Source organism: Halichoerus grypus, chromosome 6, assembly GCF_964656455.1.
Source record: "Halichoerus grypus chromosome 6, mHalGry1.hap1.1, whole genome shotgun sequence".
In the NCBI taxonomy this organism is placed as follows: domain Eukaryota; kingdom Metazoa; phylum Chordata; class Mammalia; order Carnivora; family Phocidae; genus Halichoerus; species Halichoerus grypus.
In genome coordinates, this window is record NC_135717.1 from 127,449,179 (window position 1) to 127,469,610 (window position 20,432).

The 20,432-nt window shown below is 37.2% G+C and overlaps 1 long non-coding RNA gene across 1 annotated transcript in view; it reads left to right on the top strand.

Moving 5' to 3' along the window:
* Positions 1-785: 785 nt before the first annotated feature.
* The window catches only part of LOC144382143 (uncharacterized), a 242,264-nt gene continuing 222,617 nt past the window's right edge, over positions 786-20,432 (top strand). The window contains exon 1 of the long non-coding RNA XR_013448573.1: positions 786-879. This is a non-coding gene — a long non-coding RNA (uncharacterized LOC144382143). The remainder of the gene's footprint in view (positions 880-20,432) is intronic.

Below are 20,432 nucleotides of genomic sequence, written 5' to 3' on the forward strand. Positions count from 1 at the left end.
AGTAAGGCATCCATCCTCATTTATCTGTCAATCCAACAGATATTTATTGGGCTTTGGTTGCGGGCAAGGCATTGTACACAGCGAGGGGTACCAAAAGAGGCAGCATATTTTGGTGGTTACACGCATGGCCCTTGGAGAGGAGTGCTGAGTTTAAACCTTCGCTAGCTGTGTAACCTGGACCAAGTTACTTAATCTCTTCATGCTTCAGTTTCTTCATCTGTAAAATAACTCCTCATAGGTTGTGAGGATTAAATAGGTTACCATACTTCAAAGCACTTAGAAGAGTACCAAACACCCTATGTGCACTAGTCATTATTCCGGGAGCATCTTAAATACTTTGCCAGAGTGTTCCCCTTTAGAGGCAGAAGGGCAATTTTCCAACTCTGATAAAGAGGTTTGTAGCAAGGGTGGATATGTTTTTTTTTTTTTTTAAGTTTTTAAAAGATTTATTTATTTATTTGAGAGAGAGAAAGAAAGAGAGAGAGAGAGCACAAGTGGGGGCAGGAGCAGAGAGAGAAGCAGACTCCTGGCTGAGCAGGGAGCCTAATGTGGGACTCAATCACAGGATCCTGAGAACATGACCTGAGCTGAAGACAGATGCTTAACTGACTGAGCCACCCAGGCACCCCAGCATTTAATGTTTCTATTCAACAAGAATACTACCACAGAGGTAGATACATTATAAAGAGTAAAGGTAATGAGCTAGCACCTTTTCCACATGTCTTCTAGGGTTGAAATTCTGTAATGCATACATCCCTCTCTTCCCTAGATGCTATCCAGGCCTTCCAACCCGGAGTTTCAGTCCCCTGATTTCTGATTCAGTCCTGACCGGCACATCAGAGAGTGAAATCTTCAAATAGCCTTTACCACCTCTGCCTGGTAAGTGACACAGTAGGGCATTTGCCTACTGGCTAAGCTTCAGCCTCCTTCCATGTTGGCTCAGGAAACATGACTGGACCTCTCCCTTGGTTTTCTGCTGAGTACCCTTCTTCACTGGGCGAGAAGCTCTAGTCTGAATCTCAGTCAGGTTGGTTTGTCTTTTGGATTTTGCTAGCTCTCTGCCCTGAGAAGGTTCAATTCTATCACCTAGATCCTCAGCTTCAGACCAAGTCCTGCTGTAAATAAAGTCCCGAAATCATTGGTCTTAGCTATCCCTGCTGAGAAATAGGTTCCATATCCATGGCCCACACACTGGACTGGAGTCCCATGATGCCAACACCAAGCAGAACAGTGGTCTGGGGAGACTGTGAATGGACTTTGTGCAACACTCTTTAGTAGCATTCCTGCTAGCTCCATTAGTTTCCTCAGCCTTGTCACAGGACTTTTGACCTGTGATACTCCCCTGCCCACACACTGAAACTTTGTCATATCAGACTCTTAAAAACAGACAAAATCATGTTGGGTTGAAATCCTTTGATACTTTTGAGATGAAGTGGATTGATTATTAAATACGTCATGTGAAAGAGTATAGATTCAAAAAGTTCACGGGTTAAATTCAACAGGTCGAATTCAGTAAGAGTACTGAATATCTGGTCTTTCACTTGAGTACGAAAAACCTAAATGCATAAGTAGAGGGTAAGAGAGATGCCTGTTAACGTGTATGAAGAATTTTCAAGTTTTATCTGCCAATAAATTTAACTGTAGTCTGGAATGTGAGTATATGGTCAGCTGCATAATGGCTTCCAGAGATATTCAAGTCCTAATGCCTGGAACCAATGAGTATTACCTTATATAGCAAAAGGGTCTTTGCAGATACAATTAAATTAAGGATCTTGAGATGTGGAGATTATCCTGGATTACTCAAGTGGGCCTAAAATGTAATTCTTATAAGAAGTCTTCTTACAAGAAGTAGAGAGATGGAGATGTGACTGCAGAAGAGGGAAATTGTGAAGTGATGACAGAGACAGGGAGAAAAAGCAACGTGACACAAAGAAGGGGCCACTAGCCTAGGAATGTCATGGCTTCCAGAAAAGGCAAGAACACAGGTTCTCCCCTAGAGCCTCCAGAAGGAACCAATCTTGCCAACACCTTGATTTTGCCGCCATAAGACTTATTTTGGACTTTCAGAACTGTAAGAGAACAAATCTATACTGTTTTAAGCCACTACATTTGTGGTAATTAGTTATAGCAGCCATAGAAAGCTAATACAGACTCAAACTCAGCTCTTGTTGGATCACATCTGAATTAATAAATGCCACTGGAGTCACTGAATATCAAGAAGGAGGTAAGTTTAGTGAAGTGACTCATAATTATAAAGAAACTCCAAAACGCATCATGAGAGGACTCTTGGAATAATTGTTTCTACTTAAGAGGCAGTGGGAACTTGAGATTTCAAGTGTTTCGGGAGTCATCACATGCAAGGGGACTTAACTTGTCCCAAATGTCCCTGAATGATGGAACTGTTGTCACAGTTTGTAGTCTTACACTTATTTGCATGATTATTTGTTTAATGTGCTTCTCCTCCACTGTTCTCTAAGTTTCATGGTGACAGAGGTTAGATTTGGTCACCATTTTATCCCCATACCCAACAGGAATAGGAGCCATTCAAAAAATGGAAACAGAATGAGAGAATTTTTTTAAAAAATCCTTCCCTGTGGGGATTAGGGTACAAGATAAGTTGTTATAACAAAGAGACTCAAATAACAGTGGCTTAAATAGGGGAGAAATTACTTTTCCCTTTTCCAAAACAAAGGGGAGGTGAACATCTGGGGCTGGAAAGGTCCTAGGTTTCTTCCATCTTGCTACTCTGCTATGTTCTGGGGTTGTGCTTGGACGTATGGTTGATGCTTGCTTACTTCCACGTCTGCATTCTGGTCTGTGGGAAGGATAAAGTCGCAGGCAGCTGTTGGTTAAGCCTCCGACTCTTGATTTCAGCTCAGGTCATGATCTCAGGGTCATGAGATCCAGACCCGTATGGGCTCCGTGCTGAGCGTGGAGCCTGTTTAAGATTCTCTCTCTCTCCCTCCATCCCTCCCCCACCTCTAAAAATTTTTTAAAAATAAACAAGAAAAACCATTTTTTATCTCATGCAGTTTGTGTGAGTCAGGAATTACAAGGGAGCTTAGCTGGTGGGTCTGACTCAGGGTCTCTCATAAACTGCAGTCAAGATGTCAGCTGGGACTGCAGTCACCTGAAGTTCACTCGAGGGGCTGGCAAGGTAAAGCTAGCTACTGGCAGGAGTCCTCCGTTCCTCACCACATGGACTACTCTTGGGGACTGTTGATTGTCCTCACTACAACAACTGACTTGCCCACATGACTGGTTCAACAATGAGCAAGGTGGAAGCCTCGGTGTCTTTTACTGGAAGTCATAGACCATTATTTCCACAGCATCCTGTGGGTTACAAAGGTCACTCTATTCAGTGTGGGAGCGGACAGCACAATGGTATGGTTCATGGAGGCTTTGGGGGGCATCCTTTCTGGTTCCATCTCCCATCGCTCTCTCTCACTCCACCTCTCACACTGTCTCTCTGCTCTTTCTCAAACATGGTGTATGCATCCTCTCCTCAGTCTTGCATTAAAGTTCTGACTGCCAGGATCATTCTTCCTGCAAATATCCATATGGCTCTCCCTCACTTGATTCAGGTCTTCACTCACATGTAACATTATCACAGGACATTTTCCTGACTACTCATATTTTTTTCAAAAAGCACCTCACTCCTAGTTCATGTTTTTTAGCCTCTAACTTGCTTTAGTTTTCTTCATTAAACCTCTCACCACCCAACATATTCTATATTTTTTCATTTATTGCCTATCTCTCCATTTGGGATTAGGGACCCGGGTCACTATTGTATCCACAGTGCCCTCCTTATTGGGATAAGGATGAATTTAAAGAATGCGCTTTCTGGTTATATAGTGTTAGAAATTTCTTTCGATATTATATGGAATTCATTAATCATTCATTTATTCAAAAAATACCTAGTAAGCACCTACTATATGTAGGCACCATTTTAGACACTGGTGATACAACAGTGACCTAGGTCCCTGTTGGAAGCATAAGGAAAGTGCCATATACAAAATAATAAATAAACAAACAAACAAACAAACAAATAAATAAATAAATCATCCTGACCCAGGCATGGTGAGTACTATCTAGTTTTATAGATAAAAAGAATTTATATCAAATCACTAAATAAATTTTAAAAAGACACTTAGCTTGGGATAAGGAAAATTAAGTACAAGCCTACATGGAAAATATAATCGAACAAGAAGGATTATGTGTGTTTGGTTTTGGTCTATGATTATTTCTTTTTTATATATAAAGAACAGGATTTATAGTTTCAGTGAATTATTTAAGTGGAGTTAGGGAATTACTCACAATGCAGCAATCAGAAAATTTAGGATTATGTACAATATCTCGTAGAATATAGAAGATGCTTAATTCTCCCATAGTTTCACAATGATATTGAAAGTAATTTTTAAAATTATGATAAAGAAAACATCTGGGCAAAAAATAAGGGCTTCTATGCAAGGGACAAGACAACTGAGCACATATCACTTGTTATTAGTGGAGATCTGTTGTTTGAAGAAGTTACAGCATTTGTCTCTTCCTTTTTTTTTTTTTTTAAGATTTTATTTATTTATTTGAGAGAGAGAGACAGTGAGAGAGGAAACACAAGTAGGGGGAGTGGGAGAGGGAGAAGCAGGCTTCTCGCTGAGCAGAGAGCCCAATGTGGGGCTCAGTCCCAGGACCCTGGGGTCATGATCCAAGTCAAAGGCAGAAGCTTAACGACTGAGCCACCCACGCGCCCCACATTTGTCTCTTCTAATTAACCTTTTGTTGAGGCTCTCAAGTCTTATGTAGGAAAGTTTTTGTATGTGGTCGAGTGATTTTACATCAGTCCAAAAAGAAAATGTCCCTGAGGATATCCTAAAATTACATATGCATGTTCTTTTCATCTCTTTATAGAGGAACTAAAATGTTGGGTAGATTGAAGCAATTAGATTTTTCTGTACTGTTCTCTCATTTCAGTCTGAAGAGCATTTGCAATGATTTTGAACATTATGCTACCTTTGGGGGAGAACTAATTGAGATGTTTGGAAACCTCTGCTCAGTTTACAAAACATTAGGTTTCATGATCATGTGTCTCATTGCACACATCCCTTGGTTTTACCTGTTCTTAATAGGAACTGCTTAGGGCCTATACGAGACCATAAGAAGCAGGAATTTTCTTTTGATAAAGCAATTACATTGAAGTAAATTCCTTGTGTTCTCTTCTGAAAAATGTAGTGTCGCTAGCTAATATATCTTTGGATGCCAGCACCATTTCATCCTGGAGAGGTAGTCTTGCTCAACGTGGAGGTGGGTGCGGTAATATTCACTTAATACCAGACACATCAGTTCTATTGTCTCCAAAAGGTAAAAAGTAAGAAAAAAAGGGAGAGAAGAGAAAGAAAAGAAGGTGGGAGGAGGAATGGACAAGAGAGAGAATTTCAATTAATGAGAAAAAGTCTTTCAGAATTATTTAGTCCATTTTAGATGGACTTAATTTAAAGTCATTTACTTACTTGAATTTCAAAAGGACCTCACTGAAAAGCCTGTCTCCTCCATAATGTAGAACCCCAAGGCTCCAAAGACCTGGTTAGAATCAAACCACAGAGTGTATTATACTTCTAATTTTGAATATTTTTCTTTAGGAGTTTTTCCTCCTTTCAATTCCCCAGTTGAGGCATTATGGAAAATGCTATCACAAATGACAGGAGAAACTAAGACAGAGTTACAAATATAAGCTTCCTTACCCATGACATTTTATAGGCAAATAATTTATTACTATTACTGTTATGATTGAATTTTGTATATTATTATTTTTTTTTTTTTAAAAGATTTTATTTATTTATTTGACAGAGAGACAGCGAGAGAGGGAACACAAGCAGGGGGAGTGGGAGAGGGAGAAGCAGGCTCCCTGCGGAGCAGGGAGCCCGATGCGGGGCTCGATCCCAGGACCTGGAATCATGACCTGAGCCGAAGGCAGACGCTTAACGACTGAGCCACCCAGGCGCCCCGAATTTTGTATATTATTGTTGCAATAGACCAAATGTTTGTGTCCCCCCATCAAATTCATATGTCAAAACCCTAATCGCCAAAGTGATGGTATTTGGAGGTGAAGCCTTGAAAGACAATTAGGTTTACTTGAGGTCATTAGAGTGGACCCCTTCATCATAGCATTAGTGTTCTTATAAGAACGGGGAGACCAGTACCCTCTCTCTGCCTAATGGGAAACAGCAAGAAGGCGGCCATCTGAAAGCCAGGAAAGGCCCTTAGCAGGAAATAGTCTGCCAGCACCTTGATATTGGACTTCCCAGCCCCCAGAACTGTGAGAAATATATTTAGCCATTCATTCTATAGTATTTTGTTATAGCAGCCCGAACTAAGACAATTTTCTTTGGTAGTGCCTGTAGAGTATTTGAAAAACAGCATTTGTGTCTCTAGATCTCTAGTATAGGCAAGAAAGATGAAATTAAAATGATCTTTTAATAGTTTTATAGTTTCTTATTTCTTAAGACCCTCATAAACATAAAAACAAAAAGCCTTTAACATAAACAGGAGCACAATTCTTCAGAATGATTATAGTACTAAATTTTAAAATCTAGAGGATGCACTGTTACTAGTGACAATAATAGTTGTCTTCATTATCTATGATGAATATTTCCAGAATGTTCACTGAATGTATGGAATTTTGCTCCTTTGAAATCGCTTTATAACTGAGTCATTTTCTAAGATGAGCTGGGCGGTTGATCCAAATCCCTTTGATGGGATTTTATTGGTTTATTTTTTTAAAGATTTATTTATTTATTTGAGAGAGAGAGAGAGAGAGCACGTGTGGGCACAAGCAGGGGTAGGAGCAGAGGGGGAGAGAGAATCCTCAAGCAGACTCCCTGCTGAGTGTGGAGGCTGACCTGGGGCTCAATCCCAGGACCCTGAGATCATGACCTGAGCCGAAATCAAGAGTCTCATGCTTAACGGACTGAGCCACCCAGGCGTCCCCCTTTGATGGGATTGTAAAAACACATTTATCTTCCCTTCAGGACTGTATATGCCTACCATTTCCCCTTATCCCTCATGAGATCTCTGTTCTGGTGACCCACCAGTAACAGTGAAATGTGTCATAATCCTTGGTCTGTTGGGGTGGAAAAAAAGATTTTGAATAGGTTTCTACAATTAAAAGAATTGCATCTGTTCCAATACATCAGTTTTGGTCAGTTGGGTTATAAAGGATTACCTCTCCATCCAGTTCAGGCATGTGTAGCATGGTTTAGTGTAGAGAGCACAGACAGCCTGAGCCCTAAGACACAGGTTGATGGTAACTACAGTGTAAATACCCAGATGATCGCCTCCTTTTAAAAACAGTTGGACTGCCTCACCTTCCCATCAGTTTATCTGACCCAGAAAATAGAAATTGTATTTTAGGTTGGTCTTAGAAAACCCCAATCAGGAAAGCAAATATCATGCAAAAAAATTCATATGATGCATTCCAGAACCAACCAAAATGATGGAGAATTAGTCACTATTTGGTATTCAGTGTCAATAATATCCTTCTTGAGCAGAGCTTGAATTTGAAATTCATTCTTTTTTGCAAGTTGTATCCTTATACTCCTCTAACTCATTTCAGAAAAGTTTTCTACTTTTATTACCAACTGGCAATATACATGCACACAGCATCCTCAGAATCCACTCTAACCCTATTCTAATTATTCATAATCAAGTTTTCCAAAAAAATCATTGCATATTGATTTTGCCTTACATGTTTTATGTTCTACCAACAAATTCAGAATTAATCAAAGAAAATTGGAATAAGAAAACACAAAAAATTCAAAATCATTATGATGACATACTTATTTCTACTGATGATAAATTGTGAAATATTTTCAAAGCAGGAACTGATAATGATAATAATTATATAATGACACAATGTTTCAATCATTATTTACTATAGCCCAAAGTAAAGGATAGGTTATTCACTTGCATATTTAAAATGTGTTATGGCAGAAATTCCTTAGTGTGGTATATATATATATTTTAAAGATTTTATTTATTTATTTGACAGAGAGAGACACAGTGAGAGAGGGAACACAAGCAGGGGGAGTGGGAGAGGGAAAAGCAGGCTTCCCGCTGAGCAGGAAGCCTGATGCGGGGCTTGATCCCAGGACCCCGGGATCATGACCTGAGCCGAAGGCAGACGCTTAACGACTGAGTCACCCAGTTAAAGTTCATGTGAAAGCGTTGCCATGCAGTTAAAACTTTGGGTCAGTTCTCATCATTGACTGTGGGAGTCAGTGAAGTGGGTACTTAGGTTCCACCCCAGATCTACCAGTTACTAGCTATGGTCAAGTTACTGAATCCACTCTGTGCCTTAATTTCCTTTTCTGTAAAATGAAGCTAATAACAATATTTACTTCACTGCATTGTTGTGAAGACAATCCAGTTAACTTCTCAACAACTGGTTTTACTTCATGATTGTATGTTACTCTGGAGACCTTATTTTAAGGCGTAAATAGATGGGAAAAATTTCATATTCCTAATGCAAACATGGACTTTACATTAAGACCATTTTTTTCCACTGGCAAAGAAGTATCAAGAATTGAGCGAATAGAGTAAATGATTTTCCCTTCTCCCTAAAATAAACTAAATAACCCCCTTGATTTTAATTCTGGTAAAAGTGAAAAATAATATATCATCATTGTATAAAAGTGGAGAAAGACTGAAAAGTATGAGAAAATAGAAATCACCCATAAGCCCATCATCTAGACATATCAAATATCACATTTTAATATTTTTCTTTTTAGTCCTTTTTGGTGCATATATATTTTTCTCTTACAAAATTGAGATCACACTGTATAACTTTTTTCACTTTGGTGTAATATCCGAAACACTTCCTATTGTCCTTAGTCATTGATAACATGATTTATAATTGCTGTAGAATGTCATTGTATAAATGACAATAATTTACTAAAATTTTCCCTATCATTAAATTTCCTCTATTACAAATAGTGCTGCAGTGAGTAACACCAAACACAAATCTTTATGACTGGTGATCTAAGTGATGATCCTGAAAGAGCCTAAAAGTGGAATTATTAGGTCGAAAGGTGTAAATAAATGATTCTTGATTAATGAAGGATAAATTAACTTAGAACTCATACATAGAAGTTGTTTCTTTGTATTTTTCTCTTTCTGAAGAATTTCTGTTCTGGATAATTAACAATACAAAGGAAATATTTTGCTAAGGGGACACAAGGGGAAAAAAAATCCTTTACGGATCTTGGGTTCCCCTTGCAGTCACCTCTTTATACTGAGGCTCTCTCCCCTGACTGACTCTAAATTAGTTGATGCCTATAGACCTTAATTGTGAATCAGGCTTATGCAACTTAATTATAACACAGTGGTTTAGATTTATTTTTTTGTATCATATTTTTACTAAAGTTATACTTTGTACTGTATTTTAATTTAGAAATTGAGGAATCTTTGTGGACTAGTTTATGACCAATATTATATGTATACAAATTCCCTTATGAATTACTCACACTTGCATCTCTAAAATATCAAAACATTAAAAACATTACATAGGCAAATATGTCTATATTTGTCTACATATATAGACATTATAAAATTTCCCTTATCAACTGCACACACATACACATTAAAGGCTATAACCTAAAAATACAGAATCACCCTTTTTTATTCATTACGTTTCCAATTTATAAAAATGGGTCATAAATTAGGCCACAATTAATAGCTTAATAATTGCTAAAATTTCAATGTATTCCAAAGTTCAGTCTCTGATTATAAAAAAAATGTATAATAAATATACAAAAATTGAGTTTCTTCTAACTAACACAATGCAAAACATAAAATCAGAATTGCAATTGCAGAATATTTAAAAAATAATGAGAGTGAAAGTAGGATCAAGAGAATCAAACCAAAGTAGTGCTCTTAGAGGGGAGAATATGTATATTATATATACATATAATTTCACATAAATAAAATATATAACTATGTAATAAGAAAAATACAAATATATATTGCATGCAGACCACACATACATAAATTTAGACTGAACAAATTTACTCAAGGCAGTTGTCTGGAGAGAAAATCCCTGAGACAATCAAATACATAAACCACAAGTAATCTCAATCGAGAATAAAGGAAAGAAAGCAAAAACATACAAAATTAGAAATGAAATTGAGTTACTAGCCAGTGTGACGATTAAAAGTCCACAGATTCTTAGCCACTTCTCCCATCAGTGGAGCAGTCTAAGTCCCAGCAAACATGGCTTTTGAGTTAGGCCATATGACATGTTCTGTCCAATGGAACATTAGTAAATGTGTGTGGTGGGGAGTGTGGGGGGACAGAAACCTGATAAGTGCTTGTGCTTTGTGGCTTGGCTTCTTGGAACTCAGACTACCGGGATGTGAGGAAAACCAGGAGAACCTTTTGGGGAATGAAAAGCCACAAGAGGAAAATGAACCATGATTTTTCAGCAGACAGCCAGCACCATTTGCCAGATGTGTGAGTACATCCATCTGGAGCCTCTAGTAGAGCTCCCTGTTGAGCTGTCAGATGACTTCAGCCACAGGATTGATCCCAGGGAAGACCCCCAGATTGCCAACCCACAGAATCATGATAAATAATAAACTGTTGTTTTAACCCATTAAGCTTTGAAATTACTTATTGGATAGCAATTGATAAATGAAACAGCCAGCGATATAAAGGACATTCAAGTGTTCATTAGAAAATATTTTGTTCAAGTTCATGAAAATTAATTTGATCAATGGAATAAAATAGAAAGTTCAGGAATGAAGACAAATTCATTTTGGAATTTGGTATATGATAAGGGTGGAACCTCATGTCAATGTTGTAACAGATAAAATCGTCAATAAAAGTGGTGGGAGCAAAAAGCTAGCCATTTAGAAAAAATAAAACTGATCTAAATTCCTTATATATAACATTTTCCATGTTATGGAAATATTAAAGAAATATTAAGTATTTCTCAAATATTTAAGAATATTAAAGAAAAAATATGACTCAAGTATTAAAGAAAAATATGACATTATAAAATTATTAAAACAGGCAAATATTTTCATAATGCTGGATTGGAGAAGGCCTTTCTGAGCAAGACATAAAAACTTAGAAACCACAGAAAATAAGATGGACAAATTTGACCACCTGATAATTAAAATTTTCTGTTTGACCCTTAAGGGAAAAAAAAAAAAAGCCATAAAGTAAGTAGAACCATAAGCAAATTTCCTTAACATATGAAAAGTAAAGTGCTTTATAAATCAATCAATAAATATAAACAACCAGATGGAGAAATGGGCAAAAGGTGAGTTCACACCAAACAAATACAAATGGTGTGTAAATATATTAAACGTTTTTCTAACACAGTCCTTAAAAAAATACTAGTAAATAATGTGTTTCTGTAAAAAATGAAAACATTTGATAATACCAATTGCCAGCAAGATGTAGAAAATCTGACCTGGTCATACACTGTTCATAAGATCTCCTTGGAGAGCATATTGGTCCATCTACCAATATTCTCTGCTCTTAGATCCAGTAATTCGGCTTCCAGAAACCAATAATCTATGGGCATACTACGAAGATATTGTACAAGAATGTTAACTGTAGAATATTAGGAAGACCTGAATGTCATCAAAATAAAATTGGTTAAATAAATTAGAGTGGCTCCTGGGAGGTGTTAAGCATCCAACGCTTGGTTTCTGCTCAGGGTTGTGATCTCAGTCTTGAGATCCAGCCCCGTGTGGGGCTCTGCGCTCAGTGTGGAGTCTGCTTGGGATTCTCTCTCCCTCTCTATTTGCCCCTCCCCCCCGTGCTTGCAAGCTCTCTCTCTCAAATAAATAAATAAATCTTAAAAAAATAAAGTATACTTATACATAGGAATTTGTAAAAAAAATAATGTGAAAAAAGCATTTATACAATATACTAATATTTCTTAGATACAATTTACCCGTTAGCATCTAGAGATCAATTTTATTCTTTTTAATGGCTTTCGAATATCCCTTTGTATGAATAAGCTTTATTATACGTATTTACAGATGTGGCTATATCTACTCTATCTATCTATGCTTATTACATAGGAATTTCAAAATATGTACAGGGAGACTCATTTTTCATTATATATTATTTTAAGCTCTTTAAATATTTTTAACCATTTGAATATTTTAGTTGCATAATAAAAAGAAATAACTTACTGCCTTGTCTGCAATATATTAGGATGAGCTTGAACAAATACATCTTCTTGGCTGTAAAACACCGAATGTCATGGAGCACCAAGTGCTTAATACTTAATACTTAAAAATGGCATTATCAATAGATGTCTGCAAAGTGATATTGCTGTGATTGTGGAAGTCAACAAGACCCACAGTGAGCTCTTTCCAGGATCCCCTTGAGAGTTCCCCAGTTTTCTTACTATCAGGTGGATGGACCCAGAGGACTTCTTGCTTATGACAACAGTGGAGTCCAGAAGTCTGGACGAGCCTTGGCCCCTGTCATAGCAGTGGAATGTGGGGTATGCTATGACTTGCCAGCTGAACTCCAAAATTCGGTGGTAGGTAATCCGTTTCTTCAAGCTGAGTGATTTATGTTACATTGACTGCGTAACGTTCCTGAGGCGTCAACCTGGGATATAAAGAGCAGTGCCGCAGGATGAGCAAAAACCAACTAGGAGTCAAGTTTGTTCCTGATTTTGTTTTGTTTTCCCGAATGCTCCAAAGCCATCCAATCTGGATAGCCTCTTGAGAAAGGAATGCATTTGATGTCTTCTCTTCCACGACCTCACAGGAGAAGAAACAAATTTTGCTCCTAATGACCACCAGATTAGCCTTGGAATAAATAAAGCTTTCAAAATTGGAATTTCAAAATCAGAGCCATGCATGGCACAATAAACAGTTTGTAAGGACAAACTTCACCAAGGCCATAGGGTACACAGAAAAGTAGATCAATAATTTCAAAAACATCCACAACAAACTAAAATGTGGTACAGATTAAGATTGACAAAAAAAAAATCTTTGTGCTCTATTTTGAAATCATGTTTAATGCTTAATATAAAGTTCACATGGTTTTAAATTAGTATGGAAAGTGCAAATAGTGATGGAAACATTAAAGCACTCTCGACAAGAAGCATACTTTTGAATGAATCAGGTCATTGAAGGTTATAAAAGCTTGTACTGGGTAAGGTTGGTGTCGTGTTAGGGTAAACATTTATCACACTTGTTGCCCAAACATAATTTGGAGCCCATATCAAACAAAATGGTTATTTCAAAGGACTAGCTAAGACCAGAAACAGGTAAAGTTAATGATTATGCAAATTTGAACCTTTGGCTTCCAGAGGTGAAACATAATTTCAGTACCTGTGTCTCTCTGGCCTATTTTAGTCTCTAAATGGCTAAAAATTCTTGATTATATTTTTATCTATTTTTTTAAGATTTTATTCATTTATTTGACACAGAGAGAGAGAGAGAGCACAAGTAGGCAGAGTGGCAGACAGAGGGAGAAGCAGGCTCTCCACCAAGCAGGGAGCCCAATACGGGACTCCATCCCAGGACCCTGGGATCATGACCTGAGCCGAAGGCAGACATTAAACTGACTGAGCCACCCAGGCAACCCGATTATATTTTTATTTTTAAAAACCAGTACTCACATACCTGAAACCACAATTAGTTTTATTTAGTTTTTGCTTTTAAGTTTTGGGGTGTGTGTGTGTGTGTATGTGTGTGTTTAAGAAAAAGAAAGTGTACAATTTGGTATTTGGTGACAAAAGGAATATTTACAAAGTTATACTGAGAGATAATTGAATAGTTTTTTGCCACCTGAATTAACTTCAATCTCCAAATGATTCTTGGTCAAAGATGACTGATGGACATCTTTGGAGTTACAGGGCATTTATAAATTCAGAAGCATTTAGTGATAAACAAAGTACATGAATAAATTTTGTGCAATCTTGGAAGATGACCTTGAAACCTACCATATTAGTTTAAAATAAAATAGTGAACATTATGTTCTAGTAATGCTCTCCTTTCCTACTCTCAGCCTTTCTGATTACTGCTCACCTTCTTCCAACATATATTTGAAGTAACTGAGAAGTCATTTGAAAAAATATTCTGAAGGATATCAGTCATCTACAGATTCTTTTTAAGGGCTACAAAGCTACTTGACTTGGGCTGAAAGATCCTGCTGGCAGAAAAGTAGGAACTGATTTCAAAATTCGAAGCTGTGGCTATCACTGGGTCCTTGCCTTTTATGGTGTCTACCTCTCAATAGGCTACAAACAGTTTTGTCTTGATTCACGTTGGAACTGTTCAAGCAGTTTCCCCAAGGAAAGTGCTCAAAGTGATCAAGGGCAGCAAGCAAATTAAAGGTAAGGCGAAGAAGGATGTCATGGGGATAAATTTTCAGGAGAAAGTACTGTTTCTCCATGTTTTATAAGGGTGCACACTTCTTTCAGCTCTGTACACCCACCAAAAGAAGTTAAAATTTAGATGCAAGTGTGGATACACACATCTGAATAATGAGCTTTACTTAAGAACCTTGTGCTAGTTCTCTGAAAGTCACCAGAAAAATCAGGACAGATGCTTGTATTTTGAAATGTATCAAGGAGGGGCGCCTGGGTGGCTCAGTCGTTAAGCGTCTGCCTTCGGCTCAGGTCATGATCCCAGGGTTCTGGGATCGAGCCCCGCATCGGGCTCCCTGCTCTGCGGGAAGCCTGCTTCTCCCTCTCCCATTCCCCCTGCTTGTATTCCCTCTCTCGCTGTGTCTCTCTCTGTCAAATAAATAAATAAAATCTTTAAAAAAAAAAAAAAAAAAAGAAATGTATCAAGGAAATATTAAGGGTTTTCCAAGGCAAAATATTTGTGTTGTAAGCTAAGATGACTTAATTCGCTGGGAAGTTAAGCCAGGATTCATATTACTAATGGAGGGAATCTGATAAAACAGGTTGTGCTTTAAAAAAAATGGTTATTATTAAAGAAAAAAACAAATTAAAAAAGACAGAATTGGAAAAGATTCAACTGGCAGGATTTTATTTAACTTTTTTAATGGAAAATTTTAAACACCTACAAAAACAGAAGAGTGTAGTGAATCCTCACTTAGCTGTAATGACCCAGCTTCACTATCTATAAATTCATGGGCAGTCTTTTTTTATCTATATCTCTATATCTATATACTTTCTATATTATTTCCAATCAGATCCTATAAATTCACATCTTTAATGATGCTTACTAAAAAATACCCAAACATAAAGCATATTACACCAAAAACTAGCAATAATGTCTTAACATCATGAAAAATCCAATGTTAAAATATTCATATATTTAATTAATGTTATTAATTTCTTATAGTTTATTTGAATCAGGATTCAAATAAGTTACATGTTTATAGTTGGCTAATGTCTCTTAAGTTTCTTTTAATCTATAGGCTCCCTGATGGCAGAACTTTTAAATGCAAAGTTCATTGGTTTTTCTTCAAAAAAAACAAAAGATAACAAGTGTTGGTGAGAATATGGAGAAATTGGAACCTTTATACATTGGTGGTAGAATTATAAAATGGTGCTACTGCTGTGGAAAACAGCATGGAGTTTCCTCAAACACTAAAAATGGAACTACCATACCATCCAGCAATCCCACTTTTGGGTATATATATAAAAGAATTGAAATCAGGATCTTGAAGAGATATCTGTACTCCCATGTCCATTTCACAATTATCTGCAGTAATCAATGTATGGAAGCAATCTAATGTCCATCACCAGATTCAATGGAATATTATTCAGCCTTAAAAAAGAAGGAAATGCTGCCATATATAATAACATGGATGAACCTGGAGGACATTATGCTAAATGAAATAAGCCAGATACAGAAGGACAAATAATACATGACACCACATATATGAGGAATCTAAAGTAGTCAAATTCATAGAAGCAGAGAGTTAGAATGGTGGTTAGAAGGGGCTTGGAGGTGGAGAAAATGGGGAGTTGCTGTCCAATGGGTATAAAGTTTCAGTTATACAAGATGAATAAGTTCTAGAGATCTGCTTTGCAACATAGTACCGATAGTTAACAATACTCTATTGTCTACTTAAAATTTTGTCCAGAGGTGTCTTGATTTTATCCAGCTCAGTAGTTTTAATAATGATTTGGGTGTGGACATGGATGAAATTCTTATAAAAACTGCAGTTAAGATGAGTTGGGAAGGAACCTAAGGCAATAAATAATGACAGATGAGCAAGTGGTCTGTAAACTACAAAGTGTGACTCAAATGAGTTAGTGTTTTGGGGACTACATTTTAAGTTTGAGAAATTTTAACTACATTTATGAAAAATATGTACCCAAATGACTCTGGTAAGGATAAACTTCCCATGAAAAAGTGTAATAGGGGTAAATGTAGGCCTTCCACCAGTTCAAACTATAGCCAGATGGTGTATGTGGAAAGAATGCCATACCAGGAGTGAGGGATTCTCTGCTCTTCTAACCCCAGCTCTGTGGATATCTGACTATGTGGCAATTAGCAGTTCCCTTCCCCTTTCTGGACCCCGGTTTTCTTAAATGGCCCTAAATTCTGTAGTTCAGTAAGTACAGATGAGGGAGGCATGGTTTCACCACAGTTCTTGTGAGAAAGACTGGAGAGTTTTAGTTGACAGGGCTCTGAGTGAGCCTGCAAGTCTTTTTTGTGCTTTTGAAGAGAACTGAATAGAAGGTAACCTCAGGAGAATATGGGTCAGAGAGCTCTCTCTGGAGTGTCTGTCAGAACCATGATGTGGGAGCCAAAAAGGCTAATGTGATCTCAAAATGAGAGCCAGTGTAATGTAAAGGCAGAGTTGACAATGAAAGGGAAGATAATCTTGCCTTCACCTGCTCCAAATCAACGGTTTCCAGAATTGTTTCATCACTGCCCTCCAGTTTTAAAGATTCATGATAAACCTGTGTTCAGAGGATAGTGAAAGAAATGGAATCTATCATTTGAAGAAAGGGTGAAGACAATTGGAACGTTTAACAAAAAGAAAAGATTTGGTAGTCAAGTGTGCATGTACACCTGTGTGTGTGTGCGTGTGTGTGTGTGTGTGTGAAAGAGGGCAGACGGAGCATTTTATACTTTATTTTCAAATATTTGAAGGATATCGGGGCAGGGAGGATTGGGTTTGTCCTTTGTGAACCTAGAGAAATATGCTAGAACCATGGAGTTGGAAAGCATAAGAAGAATAATTTCAGGAGCTATCTATGGCAACCAGAGTGTGCAAAAGTGAACTGGCTTTCTCAGGAGGCAGAGAATTCTCTGTCCTTGGTGGACATTTAATGAGAGCCTGGGAATGTTGTGGAGGAGTTTGAAGCATTGGATTGACCAGGTTCTTCTTTTCTTCATTCATCCATTCCTTTGTGTGAATAAGGACTGTGCCATTACACCATCCATGTGAAAGATTTAGTAAGAAAAAAAAAAAAAAACCTGTTTTCACAATTTCAGTCCACTCTATTTAGTTCAAAGGGCAAAAATAACACAAAGGTAGTCAATTCGTGTGGCTTATTAAATTTATCTCTTAAAAATGATTAAAGCTGGATAGTTTTGCATAAGAAGTAGGTTTGGGTTTTATGGAAATTCTGGGTGAGTGATTTTTGTTGCTTGTTAGCAGTAACCTGTTAAAATTCAACCAGAGTCAGTAGAGAGGCAGGTGCTAAGGAAAGTATGCAGAGATTATTCCCTGATAATCTCTGGGTACTTCCCTTCCCAGGAGGGAAGGGAAGCAGAAAGAAGGTATTAGATATTGGAGTTGTATGAGGAAAAGAATGAATTAGTAAGAAATTCCGAAAGGTATAGCAAAAGTATCTTTTGCTATAAAAAAGATGTGTTATTTTTATGTATGATTATTCTTTATATCACTGAATATTAAGTGGGTATTCTCAATATCTCAAAAATATTTACTACATTAGTAATCCTTTTTCTCGTTATGTCTAGCCTATGTAGCAGTGTGATGACTTTGGGTTAGCTGCTTTAAAAAATAAGCAGGGATTGGTTCCTGAATGGCTCAGTCAGTTTAAGTGTCTGCCTTCAGCTCAGGTCATGATCCTGGGGTCCTAGGATCGAGCCCCACATTGGGGTTCTCCCTCTTCCTCTGCCCCTCCCCCTGCTTGTGTGTACCTTCTCTCTCTCTCTCTCAAATGAATAAATAAAACATAAACACGGATCATCCCTTTTAGTTTAATTATCAAAAAATCCCTTGAATCTTTTAAAACAATTTGATTTTCTGCTTAAGCTAAGGAGGTGCATACATTTAAAAAATAACCGAGTGACCCAAAACAGGAAAACTGGAAGGTTTGTTTTGCTTTTGTTTTGTTTTAAAAACGTCTAATTTCATATAATCTCTTTTACAAAGCCATGTTAAAAATACCACGAAATAGAGTTTTTCAGTGGTGTGTGTGTGTATGTGTGGAATACATACACAGAAAAGTGCATACAAATATGTATACCTGGGGTGGAACTGTCCAAAAAATAGTCTGCAATGATGAAATGTCTTAATATTTGTATAGTCCAATAAGCCAGCTACTAACCACATATGGCTGTTGTGCATTTGAAATGTGATTAGTGCAACTAAAGAAAGAAAATATGAAACATTTAGGGATGGATAAATCTGACAAAAAATGGAGAAGCCATGTATCCTGAAAACTATAAAACATTAGTGAGAGAAATGAAAAGATTAAGCCACAGACTGGTATAAAATATTTGCAAAGCATATATCTGACAAGTTGACTACTTAGCTTCATTGAAGATTGCTGTCCCTTCTTGATATTTTTCTAAGTCCATTCTGCATTTCATTCCTTGCCATCCCTCTAAGGACTCTTTTCTGATTCTACTGTACCTCACTCCAAATAATCTCTCTCCTTAGAACGCACACAGTTTGTCACATGGACCTTGTACTTATGACCCAGTGTTGAATGTTTGTTGTTATTTTAATGAGCATGTATGTCATCCACCTTATCAGAGTGCAAGCTTCTTGAGGGCAATGTCAGAGTCTGATTCACTTTTCATGCCAAAGAACTTAATGCATTGCCTGCCACTCCATAGGCTCCCAGTGAATATTCTTAAATTCCAGTCTAGGCGGCGTAACCGGGTTCAGTATTCTGGTGACTATTCGATGCGTAGTAAATATTCAGCGTTCGTCAGATGATCCCTCTTTCCATTACATGGTGGAACATTCGGTGGCAGTCTAATGTGTCTACAGAAGAGCTTTTTCAACCTTGAGCAGCCTTCCACAACACATCACAAAATCATTTCCAAGTTAGTTTCTCTAGAGCTGGGAATCTGAAATGTCCTTGTTTGGGTACTTTCCAAATTTGATGCCTAAAAGCCATTGGCATGCAGTTTCAAATTTAAATAACATTGGTTTTCCTTGGATTCATTGCTTCCAAAAACAGTGTTAAATATAGACTTATAAATATGAATCAGTTATGTAGGCTTCAGGGCTTCCCCTTCAATAACTACATTGCTATTTGATTGCCTTGCTTGCAGCCACATACTAGCCCTGTGTTAGCCTTTCATAATTGAGTTATGAAGAGTTCCCTTCCCCCACATTGCTACTGACGTGTTAATTTGCTCTCAGATATTGGCAGACTCAACCTCACTACATTTCAAGTTAAAGATTAATAACAAAATGATCTGGCTACATATTTATTATTATCTTGGAAAATCTTAATTGAAATGTTTCTTTATATCAGTTTTTTTGTAACATAATTTTGTCACAAATTTTACTATGCTTAAAATGAGAAACTCCTCTTTTGTTACATATTTTTAAGTGGCAAGATAAAGTGTAGCCCACTTCGTAAATGACAGTTTTAGAAAAAAATGTGAAAGAATTTGCATTTAGAAACTTACTGATAGGGGCGCCTGGGTGGCTCAGTCGTTTAGCATCTGCCTTCGGCTCAGGTCATGATCCCAGGGTCCTGGGATCAAGCCCCGCATCAGGCTCCCCGCTCTGCGGGAAGCCTGCTTCTCCCTCTCCCACTCCCCCTGCTTGTGTTCCCTCTCTCACTATGTCTCTCTCTGTCAAATAAATAAATAAAATCTTTAAAAAAAAAAACTTACTGATATTTTTCAAGACATAACTAAAGATATACAAATAATGTACAACCAGAAAAAAAAGATCAGTTCATCCTGTTGAGGGTAGAACATTTTATAAATTAAAGGCAATTTTCCTACCCTCATCCCTCTAAAAAACTTACAATTAAGTTTGTGTTCTGAGGGTTAAATTATACAATTGAGAACTGATCATGGTACACACTTGCGAGCTCTTCTTAAATATATTGAATAAATACCAGGGCAAGTAAAATACTATTAAGTTTGAATATATTAGAATATTTAAATGAAGAATATCTCAATCAGAAGAGAGTGAGGATAGCAATGGAATCAAGAAAAATTGTAGTAAAAAGGCACTGGCAGTGTCTA